The sequence below is a fragment of the Haemaphysalis longicornis genome, unplaced genomic scaffold (genome assembly GCF_048455015.1).
Source record: "Haemaphysalis longicornis isolate Haplotype H1 unplaced genomic scaffold, Haemaphysalis longicornis Haplotype H1 scaffold_7, whole genome shotgun sequence".
Classification (NCBI taxonomy): Eukaryota; Metazoa; Arthropoda; class Arachnida; order Ixodida; family Ixodidae; genus Haemaphysalis; species Haemaphysalis longicornis.
In genome coordinates, this window is record NW_027526422.1 from 178754999 (window position 1) to 178777107 (window position 22109).

The 22109-nt window shown below is 45.2% G+C and overlaps 1 protein-coding gene and 1 long non-coding RNA gene across 5 annotated transcripts in view; one reads left to right on the forward strand and one right to left on the reverse strand.

Annotated features, from left to right (window-relative positions):
- Window positions 1-22109, reverse strand: part of LOC144147288 (uncharacterized) — a 181524-nt gene that overhangs the window by 154388 nt on the left and 5027 nt on the right. The gene's annotated exons all lie outside the window — the stretch shown is intronic.
- LOC144147284 (uncharacterized) lies at window positions 5969-12594 on the forward strand. Of its 2 annotated transcripts, XR_013317880.1 has the most exons (4): window positions 5969-6347; window positions 7877-8146; window positions 8954-8995; window positions 11030-12594. It is a non-coding gene; the product is annotated as an uncharacterized LOC144147284 (long non-coding RNA). The 2 variants fall into 2 exon arrangements; XR_013317879.1 differs by lacking the exon at window positions 8954-8995 and having other exon boundaries at window positions 5976-6347.

Sequence of the window (22109 nt, forward strand, 5' to 3'; positions counted from 1 at the left end):
GCTCCAGACGACTCGAGCATAAGCAAGCACTAGATGGATCGGAAATATAAAGCACATTATGTAAACCAGTTTATATATTTTTTAGTTTTAGCATTCCAGAGAGCTCAGATGACTATTTCTTTAATTGCGCTCGTGCAGTAAGCGTCCCCCTAAATTTCCATAAATATTACGTCTCTAGCTACTGCATTCCTCTCACAGAAAAGCATTCGCCGATTTGTAGTCCTGCTGCAGACCGCTAAGCTCGGTCACCCAGCGCAAAAAGTGCTTCCGCATCTTGGTTTCGCGCTGTACGATTACAGTATCGGTTAATTTTAATTTTTTGGTGCGAATATTATTTCGCTTACTCCTCTCTCGCCCTCGAGTGTCCTTACATTTTTCTACTATAGCGTAGCAGTCAGTGAAGCGCCGTATATGCGCTTCTGTGGAGCGACTTGGACTTAGAGCTTGAGGTTGTCAACAAACTAATAAACTAAAGGCCCATTATTCCAGGTACAAATGTGTCGTGGCTTAGTTTCAACAGAATAAAGAAATTACGACGACCGCCGGTGGCATGCCGACTAAACGCTGGGCCGACTGATTCTGCGCGAGGGTCGGGGAGCCGTGCCGCCGCGCATTCAAGCCAAGCAATCTCGTTTTGACGTCACATGAAACGTCATAGAAATCGGCATGGAGGAATCGGAGAGGAGGTCAGCACTTTCAAATTGATTGTTCTACTGATTAAAGTCGCGTAAACACAGCAAGAGTAGTCGAATATTGGCCTAGCGACTCCAGACTACAATTTGAGCTAGTAATTCCGCGATGTTTCCAAATCACTGCGCTGTAGCTTGAAAATCGTCGGACGCTTCGAAGGTTCGGAATGGGCCTCATTGATATGATCGATTTTTGCGGCGCCGCACACCTAGCTCACCCGATTTGAAAACTAGCAAAACTATCAGTATTAGTATTAATTTGTACCAGTACAAATGATTTCCACTGCTTTCAATCACTACGGTTTCCACACCCACCTTAATGGTGGGATACGCGGATGTGCGAGCTTTGCAGAGAAAGGTACTGGCGTACGAGTTCGATTACAGGGTGGCGGCGGAAACGTCGTGGCAGTCTGCAATTTTTTTCTGTAGTCGTAAGCTTTGTGCCTTTTGTTTCCATGAGTGACAGCTAGGGAATCTGAGGGCTGAAGCAGTACTCGTGGGTTTTTAGTGGTCATTTTATGAGGAGACAAACAAATTGAACCACCTAACAGCCCAAGCTGTAACCCTCCATCCTCCCCTCCTGATTATACCACCTGTGCGAAATAAAGGCTGGCGCCTATAAACGGCCAATGCAATGTCAACATCAAGGTAGTTTTCAATGCATAAGCATTGTCTGCCGAGTACCTCAACGTGAACAGTGTATTGCCTAGTAAATACATTTACCTCTATAAGAGTAAATGTAAAGCAGTGGCAGAAAAAGAACCAAATAAAACCAAGTGGAGCAAAAGCCACCCGATTTGTACAGTGACAGCCAACACCGCCAAATCTGGGAAGCGCCGTTCCTTGAAGGAAACGCACGAAAATGTTTTGGAAAATATTTATAAATCGTAGTTTTACCCAATCGTGCGCTTTCATGGGTGTCTAAAAAAGAGAGCTGAGAATGAACTGACAAAATTCATGCTTATTCGAATACCGTGAGCCCACGACATTAGCTGCCTTGGATTGAGGGATTTAATGCTTCTGAGAAAACGGAACGTTACTGAAACAGCAAAACAGCACAAGTACTGATACGCATTATTAGAAATTCTCAAAATTTCAGCAAATGTTTTATACCATGGGGTTTGTTCTGTTCTACAACATGTGATAGTGGTTTTATGCAGCGGAAGCGATGCAGTTTCTGATTCCTGAAACGCAGGTGTCAGCTTCTGGTAAAACGTGCATTCAGTTGTGAAACTAAACACAGGTTTTTTTGCCACCCTGCTGTTTCTCCTCGTTCAGCCTCGCAGTAATTGTTTCTTTTTGAAAAACCATCAACCAATTAGCCCGCAACTAAGTCTTGTGAATGGCATAAAGCAATGGTTTTCTACGTAAAGCAATAACTTTCTACTTTGCGGTATTTACTCTGAAAGCGATTCTCGGTGGCTGTTGAAAACTTATTTCAGAGAAGTTAACCAAGGTCCTAGTATAAGTAATAGGATTACGTAGCGTCACCCGTCAGCCTTTTTTTTTTTTGGGTAAATTTTAGAAGGTACCCCGCTAACTTGCCTTTGGCTAGTGCCTGACGCGTTTGTTTCTCTATCAACTTCCGAAGGCCAGCGCCGCAGCGTAGTTGGATCGGATCCACACTCGGGCTTTGCGGAAGCACTTAGATGCATTATATTCGTCGATGCGCAAAATTTCAATCGGGATCCAGTCAAAAAGGACGACAAGAATAATATCTGTACTTTGTCGTACTTTTGCGTGTTGTACTGCCGTCTTGTCGTATTCATGTTTCGTGATTCTGGCAGCTGCCTATGTTACGACAGCATGATGGCTGTCGTAGCGCCAGGCAGTCCTGTTGTGACTATATCGTTTCGAAAATTGACTTTGTCATTACGACATACATGTGGGTGGCAACAGATGGCTTTGTCGTAACAACAGGGCTGCTGTTTTCACGACAAAGTTTTTGTCGTACGACAGGACTTCTTGTTACGTTTCTGCGGTGCTGCTGTAGTCATTTTAAACTGGGTCGAAACAATACTGCATAAAACATTTGCACGAAGGAACGGATTACACTTCCACATCGACTTCCTGCTTGTCGCATCGAGCGTCGTCTGCCAATTGGGATTACTGGGTATGTGGTTAAATCGTAAAATGACGGCCTTAATGGGGTACTGACACGAACGTTTTGAGGCGAGATAGCTTCGGAGACAGATTGTGCACACTAAACTTTTTAACACCCTTAAAGGTGCTAAAAGGGTGCACTCAACATTTTGCACCCTTTTTACACCTTTTAAGGACTAAAACATTGCTCCGGCACCCAATCATGAGGGTGCCACATATTAAGGGGTGTAAATCTTAACATTTTTACACCCTTTAAGGTGCAAGGAGGGTGTACTGAACATTTTGCACCCTTTTTGCACCTTTCAAGCACCCAAATATTGCTCGGGCACCCCACCTCGAGGGTGCCAAAATTCAGGGGTGTAATCATCAGTTTCATAGGGTGCTACGACCGTTAAAGGGGTGCTAAAAAGTATTTCTTCTCGATTGGGGTGTTACCACGGCACCTTATCGTTAGGGTGCCTAAAAGAACGGTGTGTGAATGCAAGCATGCAAAATTGCACAAAAACAGGCTGAATGTTTAAACCGCACATTGCACTATTTCACCGCCCGTTGAGAGAATAAATATGAACTCTCCACATAGACCAGGGGAAAGGCTCTAAAATTGCTGTTCGTAAATTGAACAAAACGTGCTGAATGTTTAAATTCCACTCTGCACTAATCTACTGCTTCGAGTGTATCACAAGGTTCGTTTCGATGTCTGGGTGCACGGGAAGGAAAGGCTACAAAATGCCTCTTGTAGTCCTATAAATAAAACTTTTACGCGAGGCATCGGTGTCCTCAACGAAATCGAATTTACCTAAGAATTTGTTCCCGTATTATTATGCCCCGGGCAAAAATTCCAACAAGACTTTCTTGTTGGGCTCACAGCACGCCTGTGGGGCCAATACGAAGTTCTGTCGGCACTCTATCGTTCCAATAGCCTAGTCTTCTCACAGGGAGTTTAACCTTGATGGCGTTTGTGGGGCCAATAAGAAGCTCTGTCGGCACTCTATCGTCCCAACAGCGTAGTCTTCCAACAGGGAGTTTAACCGTGATGGCGTTTACCGGCTCGCCAACACGATAAGTCAACGCCAACAGACGCCTCGTTCGTAATCAGCGGCGCGAGCGCGCCATCAGACAGAACCGACAGACGCCCTGAAGGTGGTTTTTTAGGGCCTAAACAGCAGCGTCTATGTCTGGCATAGACGCTAGACGTCAACGTTTGTGTTCTGAATTTTCCCTTCAGTAAGTAACAGTCAGACGGACGATAACATAACTATGTGAAGATATGCTTTGGCTCATACCACGGCAAGCGCAATCGTTTGTGGCTGCAGCCTCGGTTGCTCTTCGTCCACAACAAACTGAATCGGCTGTACAGCTTTCTTCGAGGGCGTGTATGCAGGGGTTCTATCTTCCTTTTTTGCGCAGGCCGACGGGGGCGGTCGTGTAAAATCATTTTCGCTCGTCGCTGCCGTAGGGTTGCCACCTTCCTGGTTTTGGACCGGCCCGACCGGTTTTTTAAACAGCGGGCCGGTTGCCGGTCCATATCTAAAACCAGCCGTCATCAGCCGGTTTTTTGGCTTTTGTGCCGTGATTATGCCCGTTTTGGCGTTTTATAAGCGTCAATTCAACAACTAAGACGATAAATACGTGTCGACAAGCATAGGCGTGCGCACAGGGGGGGCAGGGGGGGGCGGCCGCCTCCCCTAATCATCTGAAGGGGGCGCCAAATTTGCCCCATGCCTTGCCGATGTAGCACATGAAAGTAAAATTTCTGCTCAGAAATATTTTGTGTGTGTTGCAATTCCATCACATTGAAATAAAAATTTTATAACCATCCCTCTTTGCACTGCGTTCGCACCGCAAGGCCTTCAGTGAGAAGAGGTCGGGAGTTGCTCGGGGGGGGGGGGGGGGGGGGCGCAGCGGTAAGACTTTGCCCCCCCAAATTGAGAACTCTGCGCACGCCTATGTCGACAAGCTGCGCAAAGACACGCGAGCAGAGAAAAATACGCGGGCGAGCGCGCTGCCTCAGATGGAGGGGGACCTAAGGGAAGAACAAAATAACGAAATTCTACCGCCGCAGTCAGCAATTGCGGTTACTTTTCAGTGAAGCACATGCAGAGCGATTAACCAAGCTCTCAATCACTTTCAGTACAAACGTTATGTTGATTTCTCTCTAAGAAAACACTACAATAAATGGCACTGCATGTTAAAAAACATGGCGTCTTTTTTCAACACAATCCCCCCTCCCCCCCCCCCCGGAAGGCCCGTTTTTTTTTCGGGGAAAGGTTGTAACCCTACGCTGCTGTTCTGCCTACCTGCTTGCTGTACCTATTACGTCGCCGCCACCGCAAATCCCCACTTGTTACAAACTCAGAGGTTTTCGCACTGTTAGCAGTCGTTTTACACGATGGGTTTGATGCGCCTGACATGCCAGGAGTGACATCGCTTGTAGTATTAGAGCGACGTTGCTTGTCTGCAAGACGGTGCCGGTCAAACAAGCGTTATCAACGCCATAATTCTAACGGCACATTCCATTTATTTCGTGGCTGCCGTGGCTTGCGCAGAAAAGGTCGGGTTGACTGCGATAGCTTTTCTTGAGTCACATAAAATTTGGCTCAATCGCTTGCAGCGCTAGCAATGCGGCCTCGTCTGCAAGACCGGTGCGTGAGAAACAAGCGTTAGGACAGCCAGAATTTCAAAAATGCAGCATAAACTAGACCATCGTTAAAGGAGGCGATAACTAGACATAAGCAACAATATTCGTTGACAACTTACGTAAGTATAGAGTTGTTTTAGGCGCCTCGAACACCGCCCGCCGACATAGCTGTTTGTTAACGCGTCCGTTTACTGTTTTGTAGGTCAATGGTTCGATTCCTCGTCGAACGTTTTGTTTTTTTTTTTTCTTTTTTTTTTTTTACGTGAGGGTTTCAATTAGCTCCTTTTTTAACGACCAGGGTAAGCACCTGTTCCTTGCTTTCTATCACGCCGACATTTACCGCCCCCTTCCTAAACCCAAAGTAGCTCGTTTTCTCGCACGTTCTCTCTTGAGAAGCCCGCCGTGAAAACAAAACCAAAACAAACGTCAAACCTCTTTACAATATCAGTATATATGTCAATTACTTTATGTGTATTCACTTTTTGTGTTTAAAAACCTTAAATTTAAGTTATAAACACATTTCAGACTTTGAAAGCAGAAAGATAATTACCAACATTACAGTAGTAACACAATTTTCGTCAAACATAGAGGTTCTGCATTTGAAGTCTGGCAACTATCTCTCACTTTTGTGTGTGTTTTTTCATGGCGTTTTGTGCCGAGTGGTTGGTGGCGTGATTTAATCTGTTTTATCTATTTCAAGCTTAAATCATAGTTATAGAAGCTTTATGGGTGATGTCTACCCTTCTAACCTACGCGTGTGTTGAACATGGGGACCCCGGAAGAACGATCATCGCCGGATAAAATACTGCGCGTCAAAAGTGGATGACATTGCATCAGAACAAAGCGTGTTCGTGTGTCCGCGAGATGAAGACGACAGTGAAGGAGAATTTTACATTGGAAACATCGTTTTTGCTCGGGTAAGTACGCATTTTTTATTATTCTGTATTTGGTTGGAATGAGTTCTGGTGTTTATGGGTCAGTAATTCGCTAGACCCCCATCTCGTTTGCTCCGAGAGCCTACGTGAGTTAGTATACTTGTTTGGCGCCCAGTCCACCGTTTCCGCAGAAGTCAGCATCAATTTACGCTGAAGCTAGACCTTGGCTACGATGCTCGCGCTATGGTACACGGCTGCTAATAATTTCACATCACGCAAGGCTCTTTAACACCGGGGCGTTTGTTTATGTGTCTCTCAAACAGTGCCTTTGCGGTTGCAGATCGCAGTCGCAATTTCGCGTGAGTGGCACAACGCTGTGATTAGTCCTCCCTCGTGAATACCCGCGGTATACCAAGAAATAACATGAACAGGAGGTTCCCTGGAAGTGCATGTGAAAACGCGTACACGTGATTCCATGGCTGGCGTCTCGTAGGTGTTGTGAAATCTCTCCCCCCCCCCCCTTCACGAATTCCGTGCAGTGCGCTTCGCAGCTATTGCGCTCGCGAGACCGGCGACCGTACGCCTCGCGGTCTTCGGGCCGCGATATGTGTGCTGTTCTCGTGAAGCTCGACAACAGCGAAATTGCCGTACTCGCTCGCCAACGCGCCCCGACAGCGTACGCGTCGACCGGGTGCTGACGGAGTTGTGCTGGAAGAAAAGCAGGCAAGAGATGAGGGCGCACGAGGTGTAGTTAAACATGAGAATTTACAAAGTGCAAGGTGGAGAAAATAGTATGCAAGGGCCGGAAACGGTGAGAGAGCTCGGGCCGCGCGCCAGCGAGCGAGGGGCGGTAATTTACGTTGCCGAGTTTCACGAGTCCGGCACGAATATGACGACGCCCGTCTGAGAGTTCATAGAGGTATAGAATTCACATACGTGCAAATTGAAGGTGAAATGCGCGCATGTGGCCTCGCAGGGAGTTAGCATAGTCTCGGGGTAGTGGGGGAGATTTCACAACGCCTACGAGGCGTCTGCCGATTCTGTCAGAGTAGCTCTCGGGAAGTCTGGGGCTTGATATCAGAGGCATATGTATTGTTTAAATTAGTGCAGAAAATTGAGCCAATTCGCAAGTTCTCATTTTCGCAAAACCGCAGGCCATACAGAGACTAACAAGAAAGCTGTAGGCACTCACTCAACTCGATTTATATTGGAGAATTGAACGTGCAGATACAAGTCAGACATTGAAATGGAGGAGCCTCAACTATCACACCAGTTCCGATTGAAAGCAAGGGATACAGATGAGCTGCTAGCATGCGTTCCATGCAAATTAGCTCAGTAGCTAGCTTTGCATATATCATGCATACCCCACTCACAGTACCTGCGGGTCTAATAAATACATTCTTACTGTGACCCAAAGTTCACTTGGGGTGTTCCGGGAATGTTCTTATTAGTGCCTTGGAGGTTAGTCTTTAAACGATTAAAAATCTACTTGATGTAAGCATTCGTGCTTTGTGTTTGCTCTTCTTGTATTTCAACAAGTGTCAGCACACTCACAGATTATGCACCTGCAGGTGCTGCTGCTGGCTGTCCTGGGTCAGCTGCCTTCCAGTCCAGTTTCAAAGGCTTTGCCAGGGCCTCCCTTGGCCAACCGACACTGCACCTGCTGTACCCAAGTACTGCCTGGCCTTTCGTTGGTGCTCCGTACGCTTTGCCGCCAGGAATGGTCATTCATCCATCATCTGGCCGCTTGGACCACCCGTTTAGAAGTCAGCGCATTTGCTCGACACATCGGTCCAGGCACTGCTGCCATATCGGTGCACCCACCGATTATGTATTTTCAGGTTAGTTATTGCATGTTGTGGAACTTGCCATGATGTATACCTGTTAGCAGTGCTGTGGCCTCTGATTATTTGAAACATTTTCATGAAGCAGTGCTGTGCGTATGGAGCGTGTCATTGCTTAGCAGAGATATTGAAGAGAATCTGGGGCTGACGGCTAAAGGGCAAGAAGAGAAATTGAACTGACTTTGAAGCAAGTATTCGTATGTAATCAAGCCAAGCAAACATTTAGGATCTTTCGATATGGTTTTAAACTTGCAATACAAACTGGTCTACTTCAGATCATACTGGTAATAATCATACTATACCGAAAAGTACATCCCGCAGTCTGTAGAATTCTGACAGCGCTTTTTTCGCAGTCTCTCATGACAGGCACTAATCTCAATGGTTGGAAGATAGTCGAGGTAGCACCAGTCTTTAAATCAGGAGACGGTACTTCACCATTAAATTTCCCTAACAAGCACCATATGCAAGGTCAGGAAACATTTCATCCACTCTCAGGTCGCTAATTATTTATAAAATCACAATATCACATTCGAGTATCACCACGGTTTTCACAAGGGTTACTTGAGAAACACAACTTTCAGGATTTGTTCACGATCTACATTGATCCATTGACACAGGCTTACAAACTGCGGTAGTTTTTCTCGATTTTTCTAAAGCATTCAATCGCATTGCACACCACAGACTACTTCTCAAACTTCACCCTAATGTCCTCACTTGAGCAAAAGATTTTCATTCTTCTCAAATGCAGTTTACTTCTAATAACTATATACTTCTTTTGCTCGTGCCACTTTGTTGTCCCCTCAGGCAGGTTGCTTGGTCTATCTTCCATGTTGCATATCCTCCCATGTAGGTCTATTTGCAGATGATGTTGTAATTTATCACACAATTTCTTTCAACTACTACCGTCAATGCTTTCAATCTGATCTTAACACAATTAACTCCTGGTGCTGCAAATGGCTAATGTCGCTTATATCTAAAACAAAGTGCATGACTTTAACGGTGGCAAGTCTCGGATTGTAAATACTTACTTCATTAACAACAGCCTGATTACCTCTTGAGACAAAGGTGTTTTGGTAGGCCGGTAGGGGAGGGGGGATTGCATGGTGGATTTCAAAAGGTACATCGATTGGGAAAATAAGACGTGTGATTAATATTTTCATTTGCACTCCAAAGCTCGCTTTATTTCATATGTTTAACCCACTGCCGTGGCTAGGGTGGTGTGCTGTGGAGGCGAATGTCGGTTAGATACCGCTTGGTGTAGCCGCTTTTCAGATGGAGGCAACACGTAAAGACGCCCGTGTTTGGAGATTTCGATGCGCACAAAAATACCCAGATGGTCAAAATTAATGCGAAGCCTTCCCCTACAGTGCTCCCCATATCCCAAGTGTAGCTTTGGCGGGTTAAACCACCGTTTTTTTTTCATGTTTTTGGTATAGTACCAGCTGCTGTAGCAGGTGCAACTTAAAGGTAAAATTATACATAATGTTTCCAAGAGCTAAATATAAAGGCCATATTGAAGTGCGTTTATGGGTCTATCTCATAGCAGTAGTGAAAGGTTATATACTCTGGTGCAGGTTAAGAACGCCAATGGCTCATGTGGTGTAGTCCAGTGTTTGACGGAATGCCGTGTAGGCAGGTAAAAGCATTATTGCAGTGATGAAACGTAGGTCACTGACCAAGTCAAGAAAGCCATTTAACGGTTTGTTGCTTGTTCACGGTGAGCATGTGTCGTGGAAAACGAAGCTATATATTGGGCATTACGCGGCGCAATGAGTTTGCATAGATATGGTGCAGATTGCCATCCATTATGTTGATAATGTTGGGCGTCGTCTGAACAATGAGGGACTCGAGCAGTAATCGAGAAGATAGATTGCACTCAGTTGTCAGTAATTTTGTCTTGTTCCAGTCGACCACGTGTCCCGTCCTCTCACGGTGCTCTGCCAGTGGACTTGTTTTTGCATGGCCCTTGTTCACTTCGTTCCAGTGCTGCATTAATCTTCTGTGCAGATTGCCCGTTTCGCCAATGTACACTGATTTGCATTCAACGCATGGAATCTAATAAACAATACCCGGAAGCTTGGAGCGTGAGAGGGGGTCTCTCATGCTGACAATGTCAGAACGCAGCTTGCTAGTGGGCACATGCACAATGTATGCACTGCGTGTCTTGAAAATGTGTGCGAGAGTTTCACCGATGTGTGGGACGTAGGTAATTGCTGCACGTTTTGATGCAGTCGTTGTCCTGAATATAATGCCTAAAGCATTATATTCAGAAAGAAGCGAAGAGGGCGACTAGCAAGAATCCACATTGACATTAGCAGGCAGAAGCGTCCACAACGCCTGTGTCAAAACGTGCTGCAATTCTCGTCCTACACATCAATCAAACTTTCGCACGCATTTTCAAGAAACACATTGTGCACATCGTGCAGGTGCCCACTAGCAAGCTATGTTCTGACATTGTCAGCGTGAAAGACCCCCTCTCACGCTTCAAGCTTCCAGGTGTTGTTTATGTTTTGAACAAAAAAAGTGCCATTTAAACGTGACACCTCCTTCCTTGCCGATTTCTGATGCCTGATTGTTCAGTTTGTGGGGATACGTTTAGCAGATTGCTCACATGTCTAACCTGTATTTGTGCTTGAGCAGTCAAACGCTGATGTTAGCAGTGAATTAGGTGAAAATTGTAGTTTGATTGTAGTTGTGTGCAGATTACCTACGTTGTGTTAATTCGTAGAAAAGCAAAATTGAGGTAACCCTGCTAACTGTTCCGCATTGCAGCATTTTACTATGCGAACGTTAAGGAGTTCAGCTGCTTGTTAAAGGTGAAATAAACAGTGGTACAAAAAGAAGAGCATCTACTAAACAGAAATATCTTCACAATCGCAGGATGCCAACGGTCCGCCTACCAACTTGTGTCCTGCATCGTTTCTGCTGGATGGAGCGGTTCATGGAGCATTTTCCAGCTTCTCAAAGTTTGTGGTCAAGCGCTCCTCCAAGTGAAAGATGCCGCAGAGGGATCTTTTGTTTTAATGCCACAATTTCACGTGCTCAGCAGCAAATTTACTCGTAAGGCTTTTTAAATATTCATCACCCAAGAGGGCATGTTACCTTCGTCTTCGGTGGAATGTGTCTGCACTCAGGTTATTTGTGACAGAAACAAGTGGACCACGTCATGAGAGTCATTGAGGCCTTGTTGATTGTGCATGCTTCTGAAATGAAATTTTCATTAAGCTGAATACTTTCCACATATTACGATTTGTGAACAAATTATGGTAAAAGTCATGATTAGTTGTACTACACTGCAGGAAGGAAATGCCAACATACGTTTTAAGCACCTCTGATATTTCAGATCGTTGGCTGGTGAGCAATAAAACAAAACTGAAATTTTTTTAAAGTAAAATCAAATATTCGTTGTCACCAGTGCATGACCATAGTAAAAGCTATCTAGTCACCAAATTTAGAATTAGACACGAAATGCCAAGAAAAATAGGGAAATAAACTAGACAGCTGGCTACAATAAACCAATTCGTAAAATTCCTCAATGTCTATCAAGTGATGATTCAGGCGGGTTAGTTAAGATGTCAGTGGGTTTACACACCCAACTTGCAGGGAAGCACATGAGCTCCCAATATTAACATGTTTTTAGTGAAGACCGTCTTCCTTCATTAAGCTGCTTTGCACATTGATGCCAGTCTGATAAATGTCCTGAATTTTTGTTATGATCAATCTTTGTGTGGGAACCATATATTTTTATATGATGTCGCTGTGTATTTCTGAAACTGTATCTAGTCACTAATTCCAATTTGTCGTGGTCAGGTTTTTTCAACTAATTCGTAGCTTTTTTAACAATTATGGTATATTTTGTGTGCCTAAAGGAATGCCTCATTGCATGTTTAGCCTATGTAGTGTTGAAAGCGGACATTTTGCTTCAAAGTGGAATGTCGGGCTAGCAACAAGGTACTTCGCGTGCAGCTCACTTTCATTCATGCCATTATTTTTTATATTATCATTTAAAATTAAAAGCCAACCAATTTGCTGTCGTTTTAATTTTGTCACCTACTTTATACTTTCTTTTTTTTTCAACTTTGTGGAAGGATTGACTATCCATATTTTTATGATACCAAGGCGTTGGACTGGGCTAGCTGCTACATGTTTGAATGGATGAAAAACCATAGGAAAACCCAGGACACAGAAGAGAACGACGGGACAAACTTGTGCCGTCATTCTATTTTAACTGTTTCCTGTGTTTACCACTGGTTTTTTATGCATTCAAACATTTTTTATGAGTTTGTTGAACAGTGATTAGTTTAGGTGTGTTCAAACAATTGTTGGCTGCGAAGGCTCCCTGTAGCATTTGTATAAGTGCTCTCTGCTTTTTTTTTTGAGCCAATACCCCACCACCAGTCTTCATGAGGTGGTCTTTTGTAGAAATAAGTTGAAATAAATATTTGCATTGCTTTACATGTTTTGAAAGAATTTCTTGTTCATTCTTGTTTCATTCAACCCCGTTTCAGAATCCTGCTTAAGGCATTTCCTCTGTTATTTTTTTTCAGAACCAGGAAGGGTGCTCATCCTCGGTTCTTGCTGAAGCAGCAGTATCCATACTTCACACGTGAGCTCTGAACACACAGTAATTATGGTATGAAACATTCTACCAGTATAAGCCTGCTTTGTAGACGTCATTGTAGATGTCAAAGCTCTTGACAGTGTAGTCTAATGTCTGGTGTAACGGGCAATGTCTACAACTTGTAAAAATTAATTTTGTGGCTATAATGTTTGTGATTATTTTAAAATGCACGTCAACTACTATTTAGAATCGCTGTCTAAATTGGCAGCCATTTTCCTGGTGGATACAGAAAGTGAAAAAGCGCATGTGTAGAGATTTCAGTGCACCTTAAATGTCCCAAATTTGCTAAAGCTAATCCAAAGCCCTCCTTGTGGTGCACTTCATATCCCATGTACAGTTTTGCGTAAAAACAGCTAAACATTTATGATCAATTTAAACTTATTTTAATGTTTTTAAATGCAAATATTCTCAGTTTAAGCTGCCATATTTAGAGTAAAATATTTTGTAACAATTATATAGCTACCAAAGGTTTACAGAAAAGCTTTTTGCTTTTGGTTGTGCACCTTCTTATCAAAAGAAAAAAATTTTGTTAAGAAAGGCAGAAGAAACCCAACTATGGAAATTAGCAAACCCTAAAGCTGCGGATAGAATGAATGTTTTGTAGAGAATCTTTTGCTGATTTCAGTTCTAGTCACCTCTAAAAAAGTCTATCGACGTAGAATGCTTACCGTGAGGCACCTCGTAATACTAGCCAAAACTAATGGGCCCTGGCTGTTGGCTTTCCATTTGCAACAGTGACAAGTGACCCCACATCCACCGGCAGGGACATAATGCAAGGCACCATGTACAAGCTAGCCTCATGATAAAATAATGTTTTCTGAACAATGGCATTACATTTCAACCATGGGCTTCACCAGGGAACTTGTATGCATTGTTCTGTGATGTTTGCAGTTCTTGTTATTGCTATGTGGGGTCATTTAGTCTAAAGGTATGTTTATAAAACTCCAAATACCACCAAACCTTGCAAGTGCTGTACCATATGAATATTTTTCCGTAAAGCAAAAAGAATAATGCAAACGAAAATAAATGGCTTGGGTACCCAACTTTTATAAGTAGATTATGAGCCGCAGTACGGAGGGAACTATATTATGAGCCGCATTACGGAGGAAACTATACATTTTGCATTTGGTCTTCCTTGATATTGAACCTTCCTGCTCAGCTCAAGAATAAGGCACTAAACATTGCAGGTAGCTACCTTGATTGGAAGTTTGATGCAATACTAAGAAGCCAAGGGTTTTAAGGTTCAAGGAAGTTTTGTGTGGTTGAAGTGTTGCACACCTAATTGCTTTCACTGCACATCATGGTTAGGCTCTGCAGTGAATCTCGAAGGATGTGTACTGCAGTTCGGCAAAGTGAACATATAATTGGTTTTTTACGAAGTTTTGGGTAATCAACTAGCTCTAAAGTTATAACTGTACTGAGATGTGACTGACTTTTTAAATTGATGTTTTAACAATCGGTGACACAAGTTCAAGGAAATTATCAGCTGATGTTGAGCTTCAATGGAATGTCTCACAGAACCGAGCTTGGAAAGCACGAATGTTTCATACCATAATCGTGTGTGATATTGTGCAATATGTGGTCTCACACCTGCTGCACCTTTGAACCGAGGATGACGCACCCGTTTTGTACCCCTTTAGGTGGGTGCTTTTGCAGAAGATGCTCCTACAGATTGGGGTGCTAAGTAGCACCCTAGGATACTTTTACGCGGAAAAGGGTGTTTATAAGGCACCTGTCTTCTGGGGTGCTTCACAGAGGGTGCTCCTTCGGCGACAAAATCCAAGCACCCTAAAGGGCGTAAAATATTCAGTTTTTAGGGTGCTCCTGCGGCGACAAGCTGAAGCACCCTTTTGGGCGTAAAAATTTTTAGTGTGTGGTTAACAGCATACATCATGTGCAAAATGTCAGCAGCGAAGCCATATTTAAAATCAATTTTCAAGTGTGCGAAACTCCACCGAGCAGCAAGCGGAGGACCTCGTGCAATCGACAAATCGACATTCTCTAAATGGGGAGTAAATAAACAACATCCAGACACGTCACGAGTGTTTGTTCTCCGCTGCCGCATTGTCGGCGTTTCTCACCGGCTCGCCCCTCCGATCGGAGGTCGGAACTTCTGCTCTCGAGCAACTAACGATCTGATTCGTTGGTGGCGGAGGCACTAGAAGCCCGCAAAATAAGTTCTACACCGATTCCAGACACTCTCTTTTTATTGATTTTTATTACGTTAAACGGGAAACGCGGCGGGGACACGAAAAGCGCCCTGAGCAAGCCGCACGTTGGCTGCTCAGGCGGCGGCCACGGCCGCGAAGTGGCACAGGCCGGCGCATGTAGCTCGAGCGCTATCCTGTTACCGCTGCACGAAATGACACTCAAGTTCCAAACAAGGCAGCACATACGAGAATGTAGTTAATGATGAGATGGCGGGTTGAATTCAAAATCGTTATCTGCACCGCTTACGAGAGCGGCAATGGAATGTCTGCGGCAGTGTTATGCCTAACACATCTGTAGGCGGACCTGTAGGGAGACCGGCCGGCCGCTCCCAGCGCTCGTCTCCCCACCCACTCTATCGAGCGTCGTGCATCGTAGTCTAGCCGCGGCAGCAGTTCAGGGCGTCACCCACTCGCCTTGTTCGTGTTGTTCCAATTAGCACTCAGTTCTCTTTTAAGTGCGAAGCACTTCTTAGTCGGGCCTACTCCTGCTTCCACCGCCGTCCTCCGTCCGCAGCCTAGCAACGGAGCTAGCTACCGTGCCTAGCAACGGCGCCGGATTTCCGACGCGTGAGGGCGCTCGCATAGCGCCTCCTCTCCCCCCTCGCCTACTCTCCTAAAGCCCCTTTACTACTCTCCAGCTCGCAACACCCTCTCTCGGCGCGCCAGCCAGGCCACTACAGTATATATAAAAAAAAACAGCATCCGGCGCCAGGTTTCGATCCGAGGACTTTGCGGCCGCAGCGCGACGCTCTACCGACTAAGCCACGGACGCGACTTTTTTTTTAAAAGGAACATACAAAGAAACCGCCGAGCTTTTAGCTGGCGGTTACGTTTTTGTGAACTTTCAATACAGCTAGTTCGTTCATAACAGTGATCACATCATCATCATACTCCAGCTTAACAAAAACTTCCTGCAGTTTACACACGTGCTCTACAAAGTGGTTGCCCACCGATTTTGCATTGACATCTGTATTTCTCACATTCATTCTGCTTCTCCAAATGCTATGTAAACCCAGAAGGAAAAACAAATCGTATGGTAAAGCATCAGGTTTCACATCAAGGAAGCGGATTCCTCGAGCCGTTATCGGAAGGTCTTTTTTTAGGGTACGCTGCAAGACATCCCAAAAGAAAACGGCGTCCCAACAGTCGATGAATACGTGTTCGACATTTTCTGGTTTTTTACACAATGAACATTCGGCACCCCACGGCAAAAATAAACCCTTCTCTAACATCCATGTTTTAACTGGGAGTGTATTACAATGCAGTTTAAAAAAGAACGTTTTCACAGCACCAGGCACTGGCATTTTCTTTACTCTCCGTAGTACATCTTGTCCGGAGCCGACTTTATACAACGATCTATACATCGGCTCTGGGAACAGACAATCGATAATGTCACAGGAGAGTTTTTTGCGGTTCACTGCTGCCAAAAATTGAGCAGAAAAACGAGTCATTAAAAAACGACAACTGAAAACAACTTCTCTCAAAAAGAGGCTAACCGAGTAACGGGTCACATTCGCTGACGACACTACAAAGTTGGGTAAAGCGCTTGCGACCGTATGCTGCAAGAAAGTACGGATAAACGGGTCCTCCTGATTTCTTAGGAACAAGAAACGGGAAACAAGTTGTCTCACAAATAGATGTGGGAGGGACAGCCCTCCCTGCTGAACTTTTCTAAACAAGTTGCTCCTACTCGTCCTCTCAAAAGCTGATTGCCAGACAAAGACCGCGAAAATGCGGTGAAACTTTTGAACATTTAGTCGAGCGCAAGCGAGGGCCTGCATAATATACCAAAGTTTTGAGACCAGGAAGACATTGCAAACTGTTGCGCGCGCAAAGATAGAAAGGCTACGGCCTTCCCACTTTGCCGTTTGCGCACGCATTGTCTAAGCTCGTTCAGCCCAGTACCCGTTACTATCTCGATAATTCCTTAAGGGTACTCCGAGATAAGATGCCGGTTCTGTTGACCATGAGATGCTGTTAAAGACACGTGGGGTTTCGATCCACTCACCGTGCCATAGCCCAACACACTGTTTAAGGTTGACTGCGCTTCCCGTCATATCGCAATATTCTTGCGTAATGATCATTGCATTACTAACACTCTCTTGGTTATTACAAAAAAAAACGAGATCATCGGCGTAAGCCATTACTTTAACTTCACAGGATTCAAGGCAAAAACCTTGCACTAGAGGACTTTGGTTGATTTTTACACACAAAGGTTCAAGGTAAAGCGCAAACAGGAGTGACGACAGGGCACAGCCCTGACGCACTGGACTAAGCCACGGACGCGACGCTGATATCAGTGTTAGTAACGCGCCTTATATCTTTAACGCATTCAAACTACGTCGTCAGCGGCGTGCGTTGGCGACTCAGCGGCGTTATAGCGGCTTGATAACTGCGTGGTGTACACGTGATACTACAAACCCGCTAGTTCTGGTGCTGAAATAAATACTGTCGTTTCACTTTACTTTGCGTGTGTGTGTGTGTGTGCGTGATTGCATTCCCTCTCGAACATCTCTCGAACATACACGTTAATTCACCAAGATTTCCGCAGAGGGACAAACGAGGCGTGTTAAGCCGAACGTGATCACGAGGGGGTGTTAATGTAACTAACGGGCAAAATGCCACCAAACTTCAACAAACTCCCCCTCATATCATCACCCCGTGCTTCGCACTTCCTCATACTCCCCTTCGGGGAAATGCGGGGGAATTTTTTTTTTGCCTTTGTGCACAAACACCCACATTCTTTTGCCTCGCCCCACGCAAGAATGTGGACGTGCAGTATATCATGAATCAGTTTTATATTATTGCAACACTTGCTAAGAGGGCATACCGATTATCATTTTTTTAGATGCGAAGGCATCTCATTCACTCGCCTTGTCCCTGCATCCGGCGTCGTCGTCGGCGTCCGCCCCTCCCCCATTCTCCTCGCCGCGCCAGCTGCGCCCTCCGCCGCTCACCCCCTCTCCTTTCCGATAGCGAACACTCTCTCGCGAGGGGCATTGGATTGGATTCGATTGGATTGGATTGGATTGGCTTGGCTTGGATTGGATTTGGATTTGATTGGATTAAAGTGGATTATGTTGGATTGTGTTGCGTCATAGCCGCGGCAGGCGCACTGGCGCCGGCGCGTCCCCTCACCGTTATGCGCGCTATAAAACGCGGTGCTCGCGCCGCTCCGCTCCATCGTTCCAGCGCCGTTCCTCCGCTGTCGAACGCTGCAACGTGAACCCCCTATGCGTCGCATCTACACAGGGGTTCCCGCGAGGGGAGGTGGTAGTTTTTTTTATGTGCTGCGTTGCGTGCGAGAAGTTAGGTGACACGGAAAATACGCATGGAAACAGTTTTTCAGCAAGGCAATTTTTTCGTTATTGCTATACAATCGGAGAATGATTGCTGTAGATTTGTTATCTCGGGGCTCATAAATTCTATGAATGCGTTAAAAAGATGCGACAGCCATATTGAGCTGCTCATTGCAAACCCGTCGGATAACTAAATATTCTAGAACTTCTGAAGTTTGTTCAGGACCTTCAGATATGCCAAAGACTACTAGATTATTATTTCGTGACCAATCTTCGTAGTCGTTAAGCCATTTGCCCTGAATTGCGACAGATTCCTTTCCAGATTTTCAAGTTTCTCAAGCGCAAGGATTTTTCTTGATTTTGTTTCGACAGAACTTCATGGAAGTTCGAATTAATTGAGGATAGAGTTTATCGCGCTTGTTTGAGGCAGCTCTTATCTATTTCAGTTCCACAAGAATAGCACATGACACATGTTTAAGATCATTTTGTTTATCATGCTCATCGAGGTCATCAAGAGGCCGGGACCGGGGACTAGGATTTGTCTCTACGTCGCCACACAATATGAGAATTAGAGCAGACCAATAGTCAGCAACAATACCAAGACAACGCCGTGGGCACTGGAGCGCTACTAATACATAGTAACTGGTACGTTTTCCTGGGAAAATATCATAAAAAACTAACCTGCCCGATCAGCCATGCGCAGTCAGACATGCTCCAGGGGATGCCGCCATGCCCTGGGAAGCAGTACACGATGTCCGCGGGCCCTATAGGAAGGAGCGGTGACGTCACCGAGCTGGTCAGCCAATGGGACTTCAGGGCAGTGATTGGCTTGATATCCTGATGATGCGGTGACACGGAAGCGCTCCACCCCGCACGGGGCACCTTGAGGAATCTTGGTAACGGTATTGGCGTTTCCGCGGAAACCGAACCCCCAAATATAAGTTGTGACCTACCGTGACAACATGTTTATAGGTGGAGGGTTATAACCACAAACGGTTGCCGTCGGAGTCCAGGTCAAGCTCCGGCGGATGGGCCCCCCTGTCTGTTTATGAGGCAGGGAGCCCGGACCTGTTCAGCTATCACGATAAGGCTGACGATGAAGGTACCCCGTCCCCTGCTTTATTCCAATGCTTTGTAGATAAATCAACCCACCCCCCCCCTTCCCGAAAACCTGATCGGTCTATGAAAAGAGGCCGCACCGATGTTGCGTACCCACCCCTTTCAACTTTCACTCTCCCGAAACATGATAAGTATCCCCAATTTTCGATAATCGAATCCCTGGAAAAAGACAAGCCTGGTGCCCCAATGTCCGTGTTTCTAATTTCGAAGGTCATAGAAGACAAAAATATTTTGAAGTTCCTGCGTTATCTGGTGGGTGTGGAGCAGCAGTATTTGTCTGGGTTCTATGTTACCAACTGTTATGAGATCTCGTTGCACGAAATGAAGTTTTGTGAAGGTCATTTGTTGAAATCGCCAATATTTTGGGGTTTGTGGCCCCAGCTTGTTGCAGTCTATATACGGTACTTTTTAGTAACGGCATTCTACCGAAGGGATGCGTCTTTTATTGTTTGTTGGCAGGTTTTAAGTGTAGGTTCATCGTCCCTTCCTATGTTGTCTTCTGGTTACGGTAAAATATGCCCCACTGATTTCAGCGCTCGCGTGTCTTTCCTTTCTTTCGTCAGTCGATGTTTGCTGTCAGTCGGTGTTTGCTGTCGGTGTTCGCTACTAAATTTTTTTTGCGGGGAATAAGGATGTACATTTTGGTCATATTCAATTTCCATGTTCCTTCTCTTGTGAAGTTGCTTTGAGTACGTATTTATACGCATATGTCTCTGGGACGTTTCGGTGCGCGAACGTATCGGTTAACGGCATTGTGTGCTTCGTTGTTCAAAACTGACACTATGTTTATTTTCGCGGACTGTAGGTTGTAGAAGGCAATTTATTGCAGTGACTTAACTTTGTTGATTATTGCTGTGTTTCGAAAGCTAGTACGTAGAATTGGAGCACTTGAATGTCTTTGTTAATGCATTTCTCTGGGGTGATACTTTTATTGTGCAGCCGGCCGGTTGCATTTTTAGCGCTCCTTTTTTGATTGCATGCTCAGGGACGGGAAGGAAAGGAGGTTTTTTGAAGTTTGAGGTTCTTTGTATGTTAATGGGGTGGGGGTGGGGACTGGTCAAAAAACACAAAAAAGAGTAGCTTCTAATCGTGTTTTGTGGAACCCCGTGATTTACTGAAAAACATCATTTTAGGTGAAAAAAAAATGGTCCCGGTAGAAATAATGCAGAAAAAATTGTCCCGAAGCTGAGGTAGGAAAAAAAAGATCTTGGCAAAATAACAATTTTGTTGAGGTTCCAGTGCGTTACATTTTTACTACAGGTATTTGTTTGTGTATGATTGTTTTTATACCGTGAGTGTTTTACTGACGGCGTGAATTGCATTAACGAAACATCTGTAAATTACCGTTTATGATTACCTGGCCCGAAACAAATTCACCTGCAGACGGCAGGAAATTCGTGTCCAGTACTCGCAACGCCGTGTTTCCAACCACACCGCTAAAGTTGTCAGCAGGCGACGTAGAAATAACATTAGTATAAAGAATATACCGAGCCCCTCCATTTAAAGAAAAGCAAGTCAGATAATCTCAAGGTATACAGAAGTTGGAAGAGGGGTTGCTGAAATGGCACTTAATTTAGGCTTTTGATTTGCTTGTTCAATAAATTGCTTGGTATACTACCTACTGCCTGCTGCATTGATGATCCCTGCATTATTTTTGTGTTCACTTTTTACGTGTAGATTGTTTTTTGTTACGATGGTGGCTGTATATAACTTGCTTGGTTAATTTTAGCCCTCAAATCACTGCTCTGCGCGGGCGTATGTTGAAGAGCGTAGTTTCTTTTGTATTGCCGTAAATAAGGTGTCATTTAAATACAATTCAAAAACCAGGAGCGCCTTCGATCTGCTTTAACGGAAACACCTTGCCCGGTGCACAGCAATCTACACGTGATAGATAGCGGCTGCCGCTGACATCCTAAGGCGCTAACCCGGCTAGCCAGCCACCTACGAGTACTGGCCATCGACACCGGCAGCGAAAGGTACCAGAGGGGCGCTAGCGTCTGGTCAGAACAAGCAAATGGCGGCGCCCACCTCTAGCAAGAAAAATGGTGTATATGCAAATGTTTCGAATGTCGCACTGCTCCGGACCACTATGCGGCGCCCCCCTTCTAGGAATAGGAAAGAGCAGGTGATAGTTAACACTTCTGCTTAAGGGAGGGGAGTGGTTAGGGATGGCGAAGGGGGGGGGGGGGGGGAGGAGCCGAAATGAATGCGGGAGGTCGGCGTCTCCAAATTTAGGGGGAAGGGAGTGATTTCACCTGAGTTTGCTTGCGGCAACAGCACCAAGTAGCCCGTCCGATTTAGCCCTCGTTGACCCGCAAAACCACGTGAACAGGTGCAGGTGCAGGAAAATCGCCCCAAGGTTCCCAAAAGAATGAAAGTAGCTGAAGGGGGGGGGGGGGGGGGGGGAGGGCGCGGAGGTCGCTGCTGATAAGGATTTCCGTAACGAGAAGCATTTGCACACACCGTAGAAAGACGGCGAGGGACAGATTGCCCATTGTTTTGCTCTTGGCCCAGTCGTATCAGAATAAAAACATAGTAGAGAATAAAAAGGAAACTAGGTATATTTGTGTTCCTATGTGTTTTTGTGCAAACATTTTACGACCCTAGCAAAACTTAGGGGTCTTAGAGTGGCACTAGTAAGGGTTCAAACATGTTTTTCCATAAAGTTCCTAATCGTCCATTGTGAGACGCTGAAATGGCTGGGTCTAGTT